The sequence below is a fragment of the Austrofundulus limnaeus genome, unplaced genomic scaffold (assembly GCF_001266775.1).
Source record: "Austrofundulus limnaeus strain Quisiro unplaced genomic scaffold, Austrofundulus_limnaeus-1.0 Scaffold7, whole genome shotgun sequence".
NCBI lineage: Eukaryota > Metazoa > Chordata > Actinopteri > Cyprinodontiformes > Rivulidae > Austrofundulus > Austrofundulus limnaeus.
Window position 1 is genome coordinate 1316890 of NW_013952409.1, and position 16515 is coordinate 1333404.

General features: G+C 38.9%; 1 protein-coding gene across 7 annotated transcripts in view; it reads left to right on the forward strand.

Annotated features, from left to right (window-relative positions):
* The window catches only part of tanc2b (tetratricopeptide repeat, ankyrin repeat and coiled-coil containing 2b), a 168903-nt gene that overhangs the window by 43653 nt on the left and 108735 nt on the right, over window positions 1–16515 (forward strand). Inside the window, exon 1 of one of the 7 annotated variants that reach the window (XM_014032341.1) lies at window positions 7986–8205. The exons of the other annotated variants lie outside the window; for them this stretch is intronic. The gene's annotated coding sequence lies outside the window, so the exon portion shown is untranslated. Of the gene's footprint in view, window positions 1–7985; window positions 8206–16515 lie in introns of those variants that run through there. 7 annotated transcript variants of the gene reach the window in all.

Genomic DNA, 16515 nt, shown 5'->3' on the forward strand with positions numbered 1-16515 from the left:
GGCAGGAAAGTTGATGTTTTAAAACTTAATTAAAAATCGATACAGGGCTTTAGAATATCAATACAGTATCGGGAAATGAAATATCGCGTTATTTCAGTGTATCGATATTTTCTTACACCCCTAGTGATTTATTTGATCACCTTTAGAGGTGTTCGGGGAACGTCCCACTGGTAGGAGTCTGCAGGGAAGACTCAGGACTCGCTGGAGGGATTATGTATCCTCTCTGGCTTGGGGACACCTCGGGGTTCCCCAGGACGAGCTGGAAAGTTTTGCTGGGGAGAGGGACGTCTGGGTTTCTCTTCTAGACCTGTTGCCTCCGCAACTCAAATATGGACAAGTAGCAGAAGATGGTGATTGGTTTGTATATATCTAGGGGTTCATGTTCACTGGTTAAAAACATAAACCAAGAAATATAAGCATGAAGTAATGGTTTAACTGGCAGCTTAACAGAATTTAAAAATATTCCACCAGTGTAATGTATAGTTTGGTGTACTTGTGGTGTTAAGAGCAGCAGAATGTGGAGGAGAAAAACAGTAATGTTGATATAAAAACTGTTGTAAATGAGTTCCTACACAGGTATTAATTTTACTATCAATTAGCATCCGAGCATCAGTTTATTTGCGTTTCACATTATTGACAGCGTCATTCCAGTAACTCCAGAAGTCTGATGGCAGCAGCTGCTTGACAGGAATCAAATTGGTCCTCCTAATTACAGGAGTCTAATTGATGGCTCATTCTCCACAGCAGTTGAGAAATCTAATTAGAGATCATCAGATTAGCAAACATGCTTTGAGCTCCGAGGCACAAGCAAGAAGTGACACAGCATCCAGTCCTAATGCAGTGGAAATGCAGTTATAGTTCAGCTCAGAGCTGCACGTCGGGTCCTCCTGCGCCGGCCACTTCTCGTAAAGTTAATAACAGGCTTTGTCTGCAGCTTTTACATATAAAGCAGCTTGAACTTTTATCATGTCTCTTCAAATATTTATATTCCCCTGCTCAACCYGGACCATAAGGGTTCATGAAAATATGTACATATAATTTACTGAATGGATTTTTGAAGTGGCAATATACAGGGACTACTAATTTTTATACCTGTTTTTGCACGGGAATCTGAAGCTGAACCTCAACTTTCTTTGCTGTCCTTTCTAAAATGCATTGATGCCACATGTTCATAATTATTTTCTTCATGTTTTTATCTTCTTACTGAATATAAACGTGATTTTTTTTTTGCTTCAAATGAATGTTTGGGTTTAATTTGACGACCCTAGTTTGTTTAAAACAGCTCGTTGTTTTTCTTGCAAATATGTTGGAATGTACTGTACATTTTGTCATGAAAGATAAAGAGTCGCCTGCTCTAGAATATTAATGACTTAATTTGTGTGCAATCAGTTCAGATCCAAGAATCAACATTTATAGCCAGGTCTCATTTCATTCAATATAATGTTAGCTTTTGTATTTATAATTCTGTCTGCTGAGTAGCTGGTGTATTTTAGAATCTAATAAATGCAGGAATCYTAAAAGATTTCTATGCAGATGTTGTGCATTTACATATATATTGCTAGTCACATTCAAAGCAGTCTAAGGGATATCCATTATACATTAGTGATCGCATTGAATGCATAGAGATAAATCTTTTCCACCCTGTAGAATATCAMCAGATAGATGTAAGAGAGGCAGCAGCTTAACATGAGCTGGCTCTGGCTGATCTCCACGGAGCGACAGATTGGKACCTACTGCTCCACAGAATGTTCCCTTCCTTCCTGTATTAATGAACCAAAGGAAAAATGAATGGACGTATTTCAGTGAACCAGAACCTTTTAACAGGCGGGGAGTTTGGTCCTCCCGCAGAGGGTTAACCTTCTGAATGTAGGCCTGCTTCTGTTGCCTTCACTAAAGGTTTCTAAAAAAAAAGATTTACTGTGTAGTTTGTTGTAGACCTGAATATTTTAACGTTTATTTTTTTGCTTTAAATTTTCAGGAAAAGTCCTCTCCACAAGTCTTTATGATATTTAGCTTGATGGCCTTTGTATAATCTGAGAAGGAGAATGATGCAGAGAAAATGTGCTGTCACTGTGACATCATTAATTTCATCACTATGTCATAGGAGGGTATTATGTATTTTCCAGGCACYTAGTTCAGTTTTTCACCACAAACAAGTAACTTTGCAAGCTTTAGTTGTTATGAAATGCTTTAAATATGAAAAATGTATTTGACTTTTGCATCATTGTCTAAATACCTTGAAGTTGGCTTCTGTCTGTTTAAGAACATCTTACCGTTTCCAACACTCCCACTTCACCACATCTTCACAACAGTGCTTCATATACCCTTTCGTATGGAGAGCCATTTCATTCAAATTTAAATAAATAAATAAATAAATAAATACTGTAATTAATAAAGTGTTAATAAATATTCCATTAAATAAATACATTTCCCTGTGAAAAAAAGCCTGAAATAGTAAAACAGCATGAAATAAAAAGGAGTTCAAAATAAAAGTCCCTAAAATAGGTCTGGTGGAGCTATGTGACAGAGGGATGCTCTGTGGGGCGGGAGCTCAGCTGGGAACTTGGCTTCAGGGAGGAGCTTTGTGTAAATAGGCGGAGCTTTGTACCRGCAAGCATTTAGGCAGCTCCATATGGCTACCACAGCAGATTCAAGGATGGATGAGTCAAAGCAACACTCGGGGTATGTTTTTGAAGGGATGAGATACGATATAAAGTTAAAAAAAAGTTTATTTTTGTAATACCCCCTTTTAAATATAAAATACCTGGAAAGAATGTAAGTTGCCTGAGTTTTAAAGAAACCCATCTTCTGATGAGGCTGAAATTACAGTTTTTAATCAACATGTGTACCGTAGATGTGCAGTCTTGTGTGAGATATTGCCAAATGTGTTGGTGCTAAGAGTTAATGTTGGGGATTGATGTCTGCTGCTACCACAAAACATTTAGCTCAATATCTGTTAATCCGACTGAGTTATTGCCATTTTTGTGCTTTCTAAGGTTGGTTAATTGTGGTAGCCATCTTAAATTGGATGTACTCCGCATGTTGATTAGTTGCATGTTCATCCAGTGATTACTTTGAGAGTTTTAAGTGTCAAGTTAGTCAGCTATGATTCTGTGATTTCCATTTTTTCAAATCACATTTTTATCTCAATTCCCACGATAAATCTGTCATTGTGGTGCGCAGCTGTCACGGGAGTTTTGACCTTTTGGTAACTAAGAACAACAGTTTAATGTCTGTGACCTTCTTGAGCTCCGGTGCAATGTGTCATTTAACTTTCACTCTTCAGCTGTTGACATTCTGAGGCGCCTTTATGCCGCGTTGCCCGAGCAACTGGGCACCGACACGAACTGCTGACGAGAATAAAAGGTYTTGTATTAATGAACCGGTCCAGCTCTGAGTTGTCACATCGCCACAAGTTTTGTGTCACCAAGTCTTAAGGGAGAAAATGCTTAATGAGGTTTCTTTTAGGCTCCTTTGTGGGTTGTTAAGTAGTCATTTTATGACTTCTAAAGTCTGATTAAAAAGCTTTGGTGCCTTTCTTTGTTGACCTTTTAAAGACAAAGAAAATAGACTTCTTTCCAAAGTCAGAGGRAGTATTCTGGGAGATATGGTCCCTAAAATGGCTAACTTCATCAGAAAGCACCTGTGGCCTCATCCCTGGTTAACAAGTCCGTGCTGTAACAAAAGCARGCTGAAGGTCAAAGACCACTCAGACTGTAGACGGTTTGCGAAGAGGGTGTGGGGGCTGAGAGACGATGTGCCAAAAGTGTGAGAAGTGGCTTCTCTGAGGTCTTGCGGCGTGTGGGAGGCATTTATAGACTCATCCTTATGCTTCAGTGGAGCCACTCGATGCACATACCTCTCTTGTCACGGCCACCCTCGCGTTTTTTACTGAATGACCTCCTTCAGCCACAGGAATGTGACGGCTTGGAGTCTCTCCCACAGTCCTCTCTCAGAGCTAGGGTTTTGTCAAGAAATCACACCATGTCTTAACTTTTTATCTAAAAAAATTGCTTAAAACTTAATTCTACGTTCCGACCTAAAGGCCCTGTCACGTTAGACAATTTATGCCAACTTATGAACATTTTAAAGACATATACATTGAAGATGGAATTGAAAAATTCAACAGGAAGCTTCGTTTTGGTGTGTACATATTGTAATTCAAACAAATTGATCAAATATATAACTTTTATTAGCAATTTAAACATAAAGTTTCATAAGTTGGGATAAGATGTGAAGGGTGACAGTGCCTTTAGCCTGCTCATCACTTTTTATACAGTTAACATCAAACAGATATTTTTTCCATTTTAACAAGGCAAGATGCTACATAAAGTGCCGTAAAAATGTAATCCATACCCCACACTAGAGTTGGGCGATATTGTCAAAAAATTAAATCCCATTTAATTGTGGCATTTGGTTGATAACAATTAATATGATGATTATTAGATGACCATTGCATTTGCATGTTTTTAAATTGAAATGAGTTATCCTGTGTTGTAAAATTAAAATCCCAAGTCATCAGTCAACTAAATTCTTCATTTTAATAAGTTAAAATAGTCATCTTTAAATTGAAACCCATATTTTCCACAATGTGGAGTGGCAGTGGCAGCTGATCTTTAGTAAAGCAGTCTGCCACGGGCTCACATTAAACTTGCACCATCAATTGGCATAAATTAAAGTAATTGCCAATATTAATTGACAGTTTTTCTGTTGAGTTTTTCTGTTTACGCCACACATGCAACTGCAAACTTACCAAAACATGGCCGGGCAAGGACAACATTATTTCAAGGAGCAGCCATGAAGTTCGGTAGGAGACAGCAAAACTGTGGAAGTGTTCTGGTCTCATGAGACTAAAAGTGAACTCAAAAGGCTAAAGGCTATGTTCACACTGCAAATAAATGTGACCCAAATCTGATTTTATTTTTTTCTCAGACCCACCCCATATCTTTTCATCTTTTTTATGTGGTACTAAATCAGATACATATGTTGTTTTTCAAAGCGACCTTGGTCTGAACGGTCATGTCTCATTTTATCCGACTTAACTTCAGTAAGGTGGGCGTATACAGATCGATCCAAGTATTTTGAATATTGATACCAACCTCATGCAATTTAAATTTTGGAACTCAGCACATCTTCCAGTCCAGTTGTTTTGCCTTATTTTAGTTTGTTTTTGTATGTTCTGGATGACTGAGAATCCACAGAAACGTATGGTAGTAACATCAGTTGGTCAGTTTTCACACTAAGGATACTGCATAGATACTTTAGTTGGTTCTTCTAGCACAAAAATAAAATGCTGCACTGAAGTAGCCAACCAGAGGACGGTTCAAATGAAAACTGTGCACTAAACAAGCATGTCATAATTATTTAGTCAGCATCCACACATGCATCTGTGTATCTGTGCATCCGCATCTGTATTTACTTTTGTAAACAGTGTTCTGAATATGATGTCAGGTCTTCTTCTTGCGGGTCATATCAAGGCCTTGAAGAGTTCATACTGCAGTCTGATCTCATTTAAAATACAAGGTGGAGTGTGAACATAGCCTAATGATCGACATCACGCTGAACTCACCGTCCCCAGTTTGATGCATGGTGGTGGCAGCATCATGATGTGGGGATTCTTTAGCAAGAACAGGAAATCTGATCAGAGGATTCTTTAGCAAGATGATGAAGCTAAATACTCAATACTTAGAGGCTGTTATAATGATACTTTCACAAGGCATTATATTTGTTTGCTTATCCTTATTTTTATACATAAAATACTATAAAGAATGCTCTGGATACTACAGAAATAAAAACACAGTGTAACTGAGTGCATACTTTGCTGTAATAAGCCTCACTCTGCTGCCGATGGTACTCGGCTGCATGTTGCTCCATTTGTTTCAGAACCGTCARAATCACAGTGAAGCACGTCCTCTCCCAGCCTTTTGTTCTCCGATGTGTGAATCACATTTTTTGTTGTGTTGCGCCTCGGGTAACTTTCCGCACTCGATCGCCATCAGAAGTCCGTGCCGAAGGCCTTGATGCAAAGTCTAACATCAGTGCAGTTATTCTAAGACCCCCGCCCTCCCAGCAGGGTCTTGAATATCCCACCGACGACATCTTTGGCAGCAGTTTGACGMCCCCTCTTGCGATTTTTCTGCGCGGGTTTGCTTGCTGTGTTGAAGTGCGGTGACATTTGAATGGAGAGCAGCTCAGGAATTTGTAGGAGTGTCTCTCTCATGCGGCTCTTTTGTCACAGGAGCTTTGAATTCCTGCTCCAGCAGTGGGCAGCATCACYCGTGGGCTGAAGCGATGCTGTAACCTCTCCTCCATCTCTGATCACAACGTCAATAGTAGCAACTCAGAGTATAGATTTTCAATCCTCCACCTCTCGCTCCACTCATTCTCCTGCTTTGACCTTGTCCTCTCTTTTWCTTAGGCTCAGCTCTCCTTCAGACAATCACACAGACTCTCAGTAGAAACCTTCGATGGATGCCATCTTCATGTCTTAGAATCTTGTTTAGCTCACTTCTGATAACTTTACCAAAGGGACTGTTTCTTAAAGGGATCCATGATTAGTTGTAACATTAGACCTTATTTGATAAACCAATATTTTAACTGTAAAATAAACAGTGTAAAAATACTGTAGGCTGTTAAGTTTTGTAAATTTTTAAAAATATATTTTAACATGGACTGAGCCATTTTATTTACAAACAAAGCATTCTGGGTAAATGATGATGTGGATAGGTCCTTGTGTGAGCGAGCAATATCCACCCTGAAGGTTAATCTTGGACAATATCTGATGATCAACTCTTAAATGAAACCAGAGAGCGTTGACAGAGGAGAAGGTAGAAATGACTCAGCCTGTAACTGAAAATATAGATGGAGGACAACAGAGCTGCTTCATGGAAGAAGAATCCCAGCTTAGCCTGTTAGCCTTTGCGCTAGCGCCAATGCTATATTGCCTTATTTGTATTAGCTCGTCGCTAGCGCGATAAACAAGCTAAACTGAGGTCCTTCATTCACAATTTCAGTTGCAGCTGAGTCATTTTTGCGTTCCTCTCTCTATCATGTGGATGGAGGACCTCAGTGACGAGAGGAGAATGTGTAGCGCTTAGCTAATACATATAAATGGTGATAGCGTCCGGGCTAAAGCTAACAGGCTAAGCTGAGGTTCTTCTTCCATGAAGCAGCTCTGTTGTCCTCCATCTATATTTTCAGTTACAGGCTGAGTCATTCCTACCTTCTCCTCTCTGTCAACGCTCTCTGGTTTCATTTACAAGAGCCGAGCGTCAGATATTGTCCAAGATTAACCTTCAGGGTGGATATAGCTCGCTAGCAGCCTCGCACCGATGACCTATCCACGTCATCATTTACCCAGAATGCTTTGCGTGTAAATAAAATGGCCCCGTCCTTGTGTAATATATTTTTAAACTTTTACTTTAAAAATTATAAAAACTAAACAGCTTACAGTATTTTTTACAGTCTTTATTTTACAGTTAAAATAAATGTTTATCAAATAAAGTCTAATGTTACAACTAATCATGGATCCCTTTTTAAGGAGAAGCTGARAGGCGGTTGTGTTGACATTTTTTGGTGAGAGGAAAGCGATAACATGAGCGTGTCAACTTGAAAGGGAAGACTTTGACTTTTAGCTCYTGTTCTGCCTTGTCTTTTTCAGCTTGAACAACTCAGTTTCAGCTTATTCAGCAAAGTTCATCAGGCGTTCAGCTGTTAGCTCTTGCGCTGCGTTTCCCCGATTTATTAAAGAAGTGTTGCCTTTCTGAGATCTCTGGCTTTGAAACGGTTAAAGAATTCCACCTCGACTACAGAGTGAGGAGGATGAGGAGAGTTATTACTGCCAGAGAAGAAGAGGAGGAGGAGGAAGAGAGAGAGAGAGTTGCGTGTCTGCTTTGGATTGTGGGTATTTAAGTGTGTGTGTGTTGCGCGGCTCAGTGAGTGTATGCGTACTGACACCTGGCGCTCGCCCTCCCTCGCCGCTCACATCGTGGAGAGCTCTCAGCCTGTCTGGATCATTCTTTACCTCTTCCTCTTCTCCCTTCTTCTCCATCCCTCTATCTTTTGTCTTTTTTCTCCCTTCTGCGTTATTGGTTTTTTTTTTTTATCCCCCACCTCGTCTTCGGTCCCCCGACAACCTCTTCCTCCTCCACTATGCTGCAGGATTTTTATTGACCGGGCTAACGTGCGCTCGCCGGACTGACAAAGGTGAGCGGGATGAATCGGGGCAGGAGGGTGGATGGGCGGCACTGGTGCTCTGAATATTCAGCTCTGAATGTGGGGAGTGGTGCGAGCAGGCATCTGTTCACGCCAGTATTTGTTTCTCAGGACTGTATTTGTTTCACAGAGCAAGTCTGAGCAGCTCTGAGTGTGTCTGTGTGTACTCTGAAAGGTGACGGGTTCAGCTGTATGATTTAAGAGCAGAGTTGATCTGCTTTTTGTTTGTTTGCGTTTCATAGATGCCATCACTTGGTGTCAAAGCCCCCACTTGATGATTTGTTTACTCTGGRACAGCTACGGTGATTGGTGTCACCTTGACCGAGGCTTTCACAGCAGTTTGTGTCATGGCAGCATCGTGCCACACCTTAGGTCTGAAAGCTCTGTGTGTGTTTTATGTATGTGTGTGTCATTTTGTGTTACTGCTCAGAGACACTGATGGAAGTGGGGAGACCATAGCATCTGACAGATGTCATTATCCTCATCTAAATATGCTTTTCAGTTATTCCGATCATTCTCTAAGTCTTCTGGTTTGTTACAACATTATCATCAAGGGTCTCTACAGTTTTCAGTTGGTTTTATTCAAATCATTTTAATTTTATCTTTTTATAAACTTACAGAAATCATCTCGTATACATCCACCACTGATTAACTACTGGAGTCAAACCAATTCAAAATGGCTACCACAGCTAATTGACAATAACCAACACAAAAATGCCTATAACTCATTCAGATTTACAGATACCGAGCTAAAACGTTGTGTGGTTGTAACTGAGAATCATTGACAGTATATACTCCAACAGGAACTTTGGTATATGGGTAACATTAGTAAGATCTTAGTTTAAAATGGTCATGAAAGGCAACAGGGCAAGAAGTCTTCCCTACAGGAAGTCAGTTCACCATTCTTCCATCTATTTTAACCATTCATATTATGAATGAAACATTTTCCAAATAGAAATACATTAAAATTACTTCAAAAATATTGTTTTCTAGTTGGACACACTTGTGCTATTTTTGTCTCTTTATTTAACTTTTTAGTATGTTTTTGTTATGTGTAAGTTTTAGCTGTGCTTTGCTACATTTAACTTATAGTTTATGCTAACATTAGCTTATACAAATTGCTTTAATTTAAGACTTGTAGCTACAGTTGTACTAATTTTAGCTTGTTAATTTAAGTATTTAGCTACTGTGCTGCCAATTTTAGTGTTCATAAACATGTTTGATAGTAGCTGTTTTGCTGATTTTAGCTTTTAGCATATGCTACATTTAGCATTTAAGAACTGTTTTGATCATTTTAAAACTTAAGCCACAGTTTTGCAAGTTTTATCTTTTCGCTACAGTTTTACTCATTTTGGATTTCAGCTTGTTAACGTTTAAGCATGTAGCTGATGTTTTGCCAATGTTAGCATTAACAAGTTTATTGATTGTAGCTTTTAGTAGCTGTTTAATTTTAGGTTTTAGCAACAGTTTTGGTCAGTTGTAGCTTTTATCTAAAGTTTTAGTGATTTTAGGTTTTAGCAACATTTTTTACTGATTTAATTTTTAGTTACTGTTTTGCCTGTTTTTGGTGTCTGTTCTCCTTGTTTGACTTTTCGGTCCATTTTTTGCTTCCAAACAACTTTCAGCTGTCATTCAGGCCTCAGTTTAAAAATTTTCTGGTCTATAATTGTCGTAAAGACAGAAGTCCTTCTTTGTCACTGGTGTTCCTGTTTTCTCTCCTCCTCTCTGTCATCACTTGACTCGTAGTGCGACTCTCCTCCTTCCGCTCACACTCTCTCTCACACTCTGATATTTCTGGAGAACAAAAGGAGAGGGAAGAGGGGGCGATAAAACGGTGGAGAAGGGAAGACTTAATGTACCAGCCCTGCGTAGGCTAATGAGTCTTCACCACTTCTTTCTTGTTTTTCTCCCCGCAAGTCCTTCTGTCTCCATTTATTCACATCTTCTCATAACCAAATGTCCACCTCGTGCCCTGGAGGTGCTCCCACCTTACAGTAATTTTCTCCTTTATCTTTGCCCCCCCCCCAATTCATCACCTTCTGCTCCTGTTCCTCCTCCTTCATCTCGTTTTATCAGTTGGTGCGCTGCAACATTTTATCACAGCTTTTCTTCACATCGGTCCCACTGCTCCTCTGTTCCTTTCAATCCTTCTGGAGTGGTTATTTTCTTACTCCCCCTCATCTTCCTTTTGTCAAATCCCACTCYTTCCGCCCATTCATCTCCAGTTTATGCGTGTTATTTCAGGTGATAACTATTTTTTACCATGTTCTTTTAAATAATCTTTTTTCCATATTGTAGTTCACCGTTTCTTATATAGATGCTTCATAACTTAAATGGTAAAAAAAAATGCATCCAAAATGMCAGTTAATAAAAATATCTCATTTTGTAAGTCATAATCTCCCATCCTGAGCAGAAAGTTGGCACAAGTGGGAACTATTAGCAGAACCAGAACCAGGCTCAGAATGGTCTGTAACTAGTTAATTACACACATTTCAGTGTGTTGGACCTTAAAACAAAAAACAAAAAAGCAAACTAAAGACGATTAACGAAATTTGGGTAAATGCTTATATTTGAGTGTATTTTAATCAACAGTTCACCTTCAGCACTCTATCGGTGTTTAAAAAAATAAAAGCTCCACATTCCCAGATCAACTTGACTGTGTTCCTTTAAGTTAGCATAATATTCCACTCCTTTTAGCTTGTTGGTGTTGTGCCAAAAGAAGTGCCCCTGRCATAAAGGGAACCAGGAAGTGCTGTTTGATTGACACAAGGATTTAATGTCATGAGTTGCCCGTAGGTGTGCCTGCCTTTTAATCGGCTTATTCTGCTGACGACTGAATATTTTAAAACGACTCTAATCTCAATAAGTAATCAACCGACCCATCAGCCAGTCCACTTCAAGACTGTTATTTATTAGCTTCGTTTGACTCTTCATTTATTTATTCATAACCACTCAGATTTTGCTGCTTGATGGTGATTTAATAATCTTTCCACTCATTTTTCAAACAGAAATGACAAACAGCCTCAAAYGGTTGGCATTTTAGGTGTATTTTGAATAATCACAAATTGAAAGGAGACTTTACTTTGGGCTCCAAGGGACTTTAAAGAGATTTTATTGACTTGCTGGTTTTAAAAAAAAATGAACTTAGCAATTAATAATGACATCCGTCCCTTGATGTTCACCCATCCTTTTTAAAAGCCTCCTGCCTGTATCGTTGCTGCTACATTAGTGCCTAACAGTATTAGGTGCCCAGCTGACATCAATGCTGCACATAAAAAATTGATGTGTAAGACCAGTATCTGCCAAGAGCAATACTTGTCTCTTTTTCACAGACACACACTGACCCATATCCTCAACTTTAAGGCATTGATTATTTTTTCACAATAAGGTTTTTGCTTTGTTTTGAACAGTATTGAAAATAATRCACATGATATTCAGTTTAAGCTCATTTATTTGTTGCCAGATTTGGTTTTAGGTAGGTTTTTTTTTTTTTTTGGAGAGTGTGAACTGAGAAGCAGCTTCATTAGAGATTTGAACATATGRTCTCTCTTCTAAGTATAGACTTTGGAGCACACATGACACACTATATGTTGTAGCTGTCATGTTTGTGATGAAAGATAGGCCCACCCCGTGCAGTAGCCTACTTTCTTCACACCATMTGGAAAAGCGTTGGTGTCTGCATTCCCCCGACTCGTTTTATTTTTAATGCACGTTTCATCGTTCAGGCCTGCATGTTTGCAGCAACGCACCGGTCTGCGATTGGAAGTGACGTGTAGGCAGAATCTGCGTGTTTTTATGGGGCGGGTGGGAAGGTAGAGTGAGACAATTCTGTCTGCAACAACTCATAATTAGCAGCCTGTCCACATGCACCCTAAAAATGTAAACGGGYCTAATGAGGACCGTTTATGAAAGAACCAAATGACTTAGCTGTCACAGAATGAGAGCAGCACACCTTAAGAAAATCACTACAAATGTACGTCTGCTAACGACATCTGAGCTATTAGTGGTAAGTTTGATTTATTGAAAGTGTCTGTAGTAGAGAAACTGAACGCAGAACACTAGCTAACAGTTAAYAGTAGTTAAATACTCGTTGAAAGCTATTAGTAGCAAAAGTCTCTAAATGMAGCAATTTCTAAAGGCTAAATAAGACAGACATTTAGCTAAAAGCTATAAAGCGCAAAACAATAGCTAAAAGAAGAAAAAATACTTGCATAAAGCTAAAAATGTCAATGCTATATCAAAACAAAATGGCAATAGGTTAGCTAAAAACTAGAAGTAATCTGATAGCTAAAAGCTAAAACTAACGATTAGCTTAAAGCAACAAAAATAGATAAAAGCAGCAAACGGCTAGCTGAAAAAAATAATCTTTTGCTAAAAGCTAAAAGTATAAAATGACTAGCTTTATGCTAAAGRAACAAAATGCAAACTKAAAGAAAAAAGCAGCAAAACAGTAGGTTAAAGTAGAAAAATACTAGCGCGAAGCTAAAAATAGCAAAAGGCTAGCTAAAACGAAGAAGCAAACTGGTAGCTAGAAGTTAAAAGAAGCAAATGATTAGCTTAAAGCAGCATAACATTAGCGTAACACAGCACAAGGCTAGTTGAAAGTATCAAAATGTTTGCTAGAAGCTAATAGCATAAAACGGTTTGCTCCTCCAAGCTAACAAAATGCAAGTTAAAGTATAAAAGCAGCAAGACACTAGCTAAACATATTATAAATGTAGATAGAAGCTAAAAAGGGAGTGTAAGAAGACAAATYGTCAGTTTGCTGAAGTAGATTTCTGAGAACAATGTTTTTTTGTAAGGACTGACGAGATCTATGAGCAATATTATTGTAAACAATAGTAAATATAAGTATAAARATTACAAAAGCCAAAGTTCATAGCTCCCATTTCCTAAATGAGCTGATTTTTTTAAGATGATGATGCTTTTCTATTTATTTAAATTTTTTTTCAGGCATGAATGTTATATAAAGTTCTTCTTCAGCTGGTAACCCACGACACATTCCACACCTCATATTTATGTAGTMCTCCCCCCTCTCCTGCCGCCCCACTGCCACTGAGATCAGAGTGAGTTATTACATCATTGAGGGCAAGAAAAAGAGGAGAAAAACAGGAGCACAGACCGCTTCCCTCCATGCTTCATCGGTTAGTATGACCACAGCTGTTCCCTGCAGCGTTTTCTGCTTTTCCTCTCTGTTTTTTCCCTTATAATCGTTACTTCCTTGAGCATTTCACCCCAGACCAAGGAGAAAAACATGACACTTCACTTATCTGCTTCTGGCCTCCTTCTGTCCAACATACAGCTAGCTTCATGTTCAATGTTGTTTTTGTGCCTTTGGCTGTTTTTGAAATATTGCATGGAGGCTTTATTTTGTTTGTTTCAACTGTTGCTTATCTTGAAATCCAGCCAGAATTACACTTGTTCTTGTCCAGTAAAACGGGTTAAAAGCAATAAATCATCAAATAATTCATTATSAGGTCATCTATTTGCAATTTTCTCAACCATAAATGGACACATTTGTGTGAACTTTTTAAGGTGGTAATAACTGAGTTATCCACAATACATGCTCTGAGTGACATCTTCCAGTATTGCATGAGATTACGCATAATTTCATTTGCAAGGTTTGACCAAAACGGATCCAACTAAGATGATCTTGMTTTAAAACTGTGCATGAAAAGCTGTGGGTGATATGCATTCCTTCAACCAATGCTAGGCCTTTGTGTTGGTAGCTTTCTGTATCCCCCGGTTAGAATGATTTCTAATAAATGATGACTAATTTCAGGGTCACAGCTCTTCAAAAATGAATATCTTCGAATGGCCTCTGGACAGAACGATTAGTCATGCAGCCTGCAGACCGTCCACAGAAAGTTAGACTGACTTCTGCACGACTCTGTGAGAGGATTTAGATTTTATGTGTGTCATCAGATCTTAATCCACAGCCTGGAGCCGAGCCATCATTACCGTTTGTCTGAATTTCATTAAATTCACAGAAGTTCATGTAGTCTGCCTAAACAACTCCGCTCACATTTGCATTTTAATGTAGTATGTAATTTTCAGATACCTTCTTTTCATTTATTTGTCAGTCTGGTTCTTGTTAAAATTAAACATATTGCTTATTAAAAGTATAAAACAAACAGGGAAATAATTAGTGCTGCAGGCGAACTGGTGCACAGCTCTGCAACAGGTGATGTCTGCAGACTTATACAATAATGCTAATTCTTTCTTTTTCCATTGAGCCATTTTTTTTAGATTTTAGAGTAATTTTTGTGCGTGGCAATTAAATCCATCCATCCATCCATCCATCCATTTTCTTCCGCCTATCCGGGGTCGGGTCGCGGGGGCAGCAGCTTCAGAAGGGCAATTAAATGTTAGGCAAAAAATCGTATGTACCACTGGATGAATTTTAAAAAAGAATTTAACCTTTGTATGTATCTACAATTGAATATCTTGATTCAAGATGGCCGGCACAGCAAACTGACCTCAAACACTGGTGGCTCTAATTTAAGACAGTTTTACAAAAACTGAGCTAAAATTCGGTGCGGTCGAAGTCGACAATAATCCCAAACACACAGATTATAATCGTTAACTATGTATCTTTAACTTATTACCTTTTGGAGACCGTCCAATTCAAAATGGCCAACACAGCCAAGGTTTTCTGGTTGTGGCGGTCTTAATTTCATACTACACCAAAAAATTTTATTAACTCTTTGAAAAGGTAGCTTGGGAACACGTTTGCATATTGGACATGATTAAGAGGAAAATAAGTAAAAAAAGAAATTTGAGTAAATAAGGCTTGATAGAATACTACACACCCCTCCAACCCTACAGAAAAGCCRGGAGCATCTGATCTGAGCCGACGGGGTTCTGTAGAACTGGAGGACAGCAAACAGCACGGTGGTGGCGGCGGGCCAGAGAGGTGARGCATAAATGAGTGGCTGAGTGCGTCAGGCTCTGGCTGACAGCACTACGACTCAGCAGTGTCCTGGACGGACGGAGGTGTTATGATGGAGGAAGCAGGAAGAGATTTGGATCGTGTGTATGAAAGCGAGTGAAACAAGGAAAAAAAAAAAAACAAGTGATATGCCCCAAACTCCTACACTACCATTTGATGCAGAGAAAAGCTGTGTCGCGGCACCGAGTGGGCGGGATTTGTTTAAACCATATAAAAATAAAGGTAGTGCAGAAGAGTCTGGAAAAAAATGAAATAGTCCGCGTTGATCATCTCCTACCTTCAGGCTGACACACGARTGGGGTTACATCATAGAGCAAAGAAGTGGAGAGCATGCAGCAAAAAATAACCACCAAACGGAAATGGAAACGTTACAGTATATGGATTCAGCTTTGGCTGATTGACAAGCAGAGAAATGAAAGACGGAATAATACGACTACTGGTCTGCCTTGAGGCAAGAAATTAATAAATAAAGCTTTTGTTGTATCACACACACAAAGTACTTCAAAACATAAATGTTCCACCTGTTACCGCTTCCTATATCATCTTAATTTGTGCTTATTCTGCCTCATTAGCCATAAATTAGCAGGYTAAGCTAACTCATATTTTAGATTTRCTAATCAAAACCTGCTTTATAACTACTGTTTGAGAAGTAAAGTATTTATTACTATGTGACTGGAAATGTTTCATATACTTTCTAACTTTATAATTTTATCAGATGCTAATGTTAGCATTCCTGCTATTAGGCAGTAGCTTCAACTTCAACCAATCTTACCTAATACAACTATTAAAGGAATAGTCAGGATTAATACTACTATTAATACTACTTGTTTGCTTTCTTTGTCTCCCTCCTTTCTACTTCTTAGCGTAGGGAGGAGTGAACTCTGGTGTCAGGTATTTTCCWGGTTCATGGTCTCTAACCTCTGTAGCATAWGAGACCTGTGAACAGGTATTTAGCTAGAGGAGCGTCTTCAGTTTTCAGCTGACGACGCCCCAGGTCACCTTTCTGAATATTGGGTTCACTAAGTTTTTCTTGTTTTACACTGCATAAATTTTGTAAATGTTGTTAATGAATCCAGAGAAAGACGCATACAGAATATATTGGCTGGCTTGGGTAGAGGACGTGGGAAGCGATGTTATAGCTTCAGCAGCTGTTGTTTGTTGTTTTCTCAATCTTTGGTCCAGGTCAGTTCACAAATGTTTTTTTTTTCTACGTATGTAAATCTCCTAAACTTCCAAAAACCAGGGTTCCCGCAGATCCTTAAAAAGTCTTAAAAGGCATTGAATTTAGCAGTCAAGGCCTTAATTAGCCTTAAAAAGCCTTACATCAATCTTTCAGAGGTCTTGAAAAT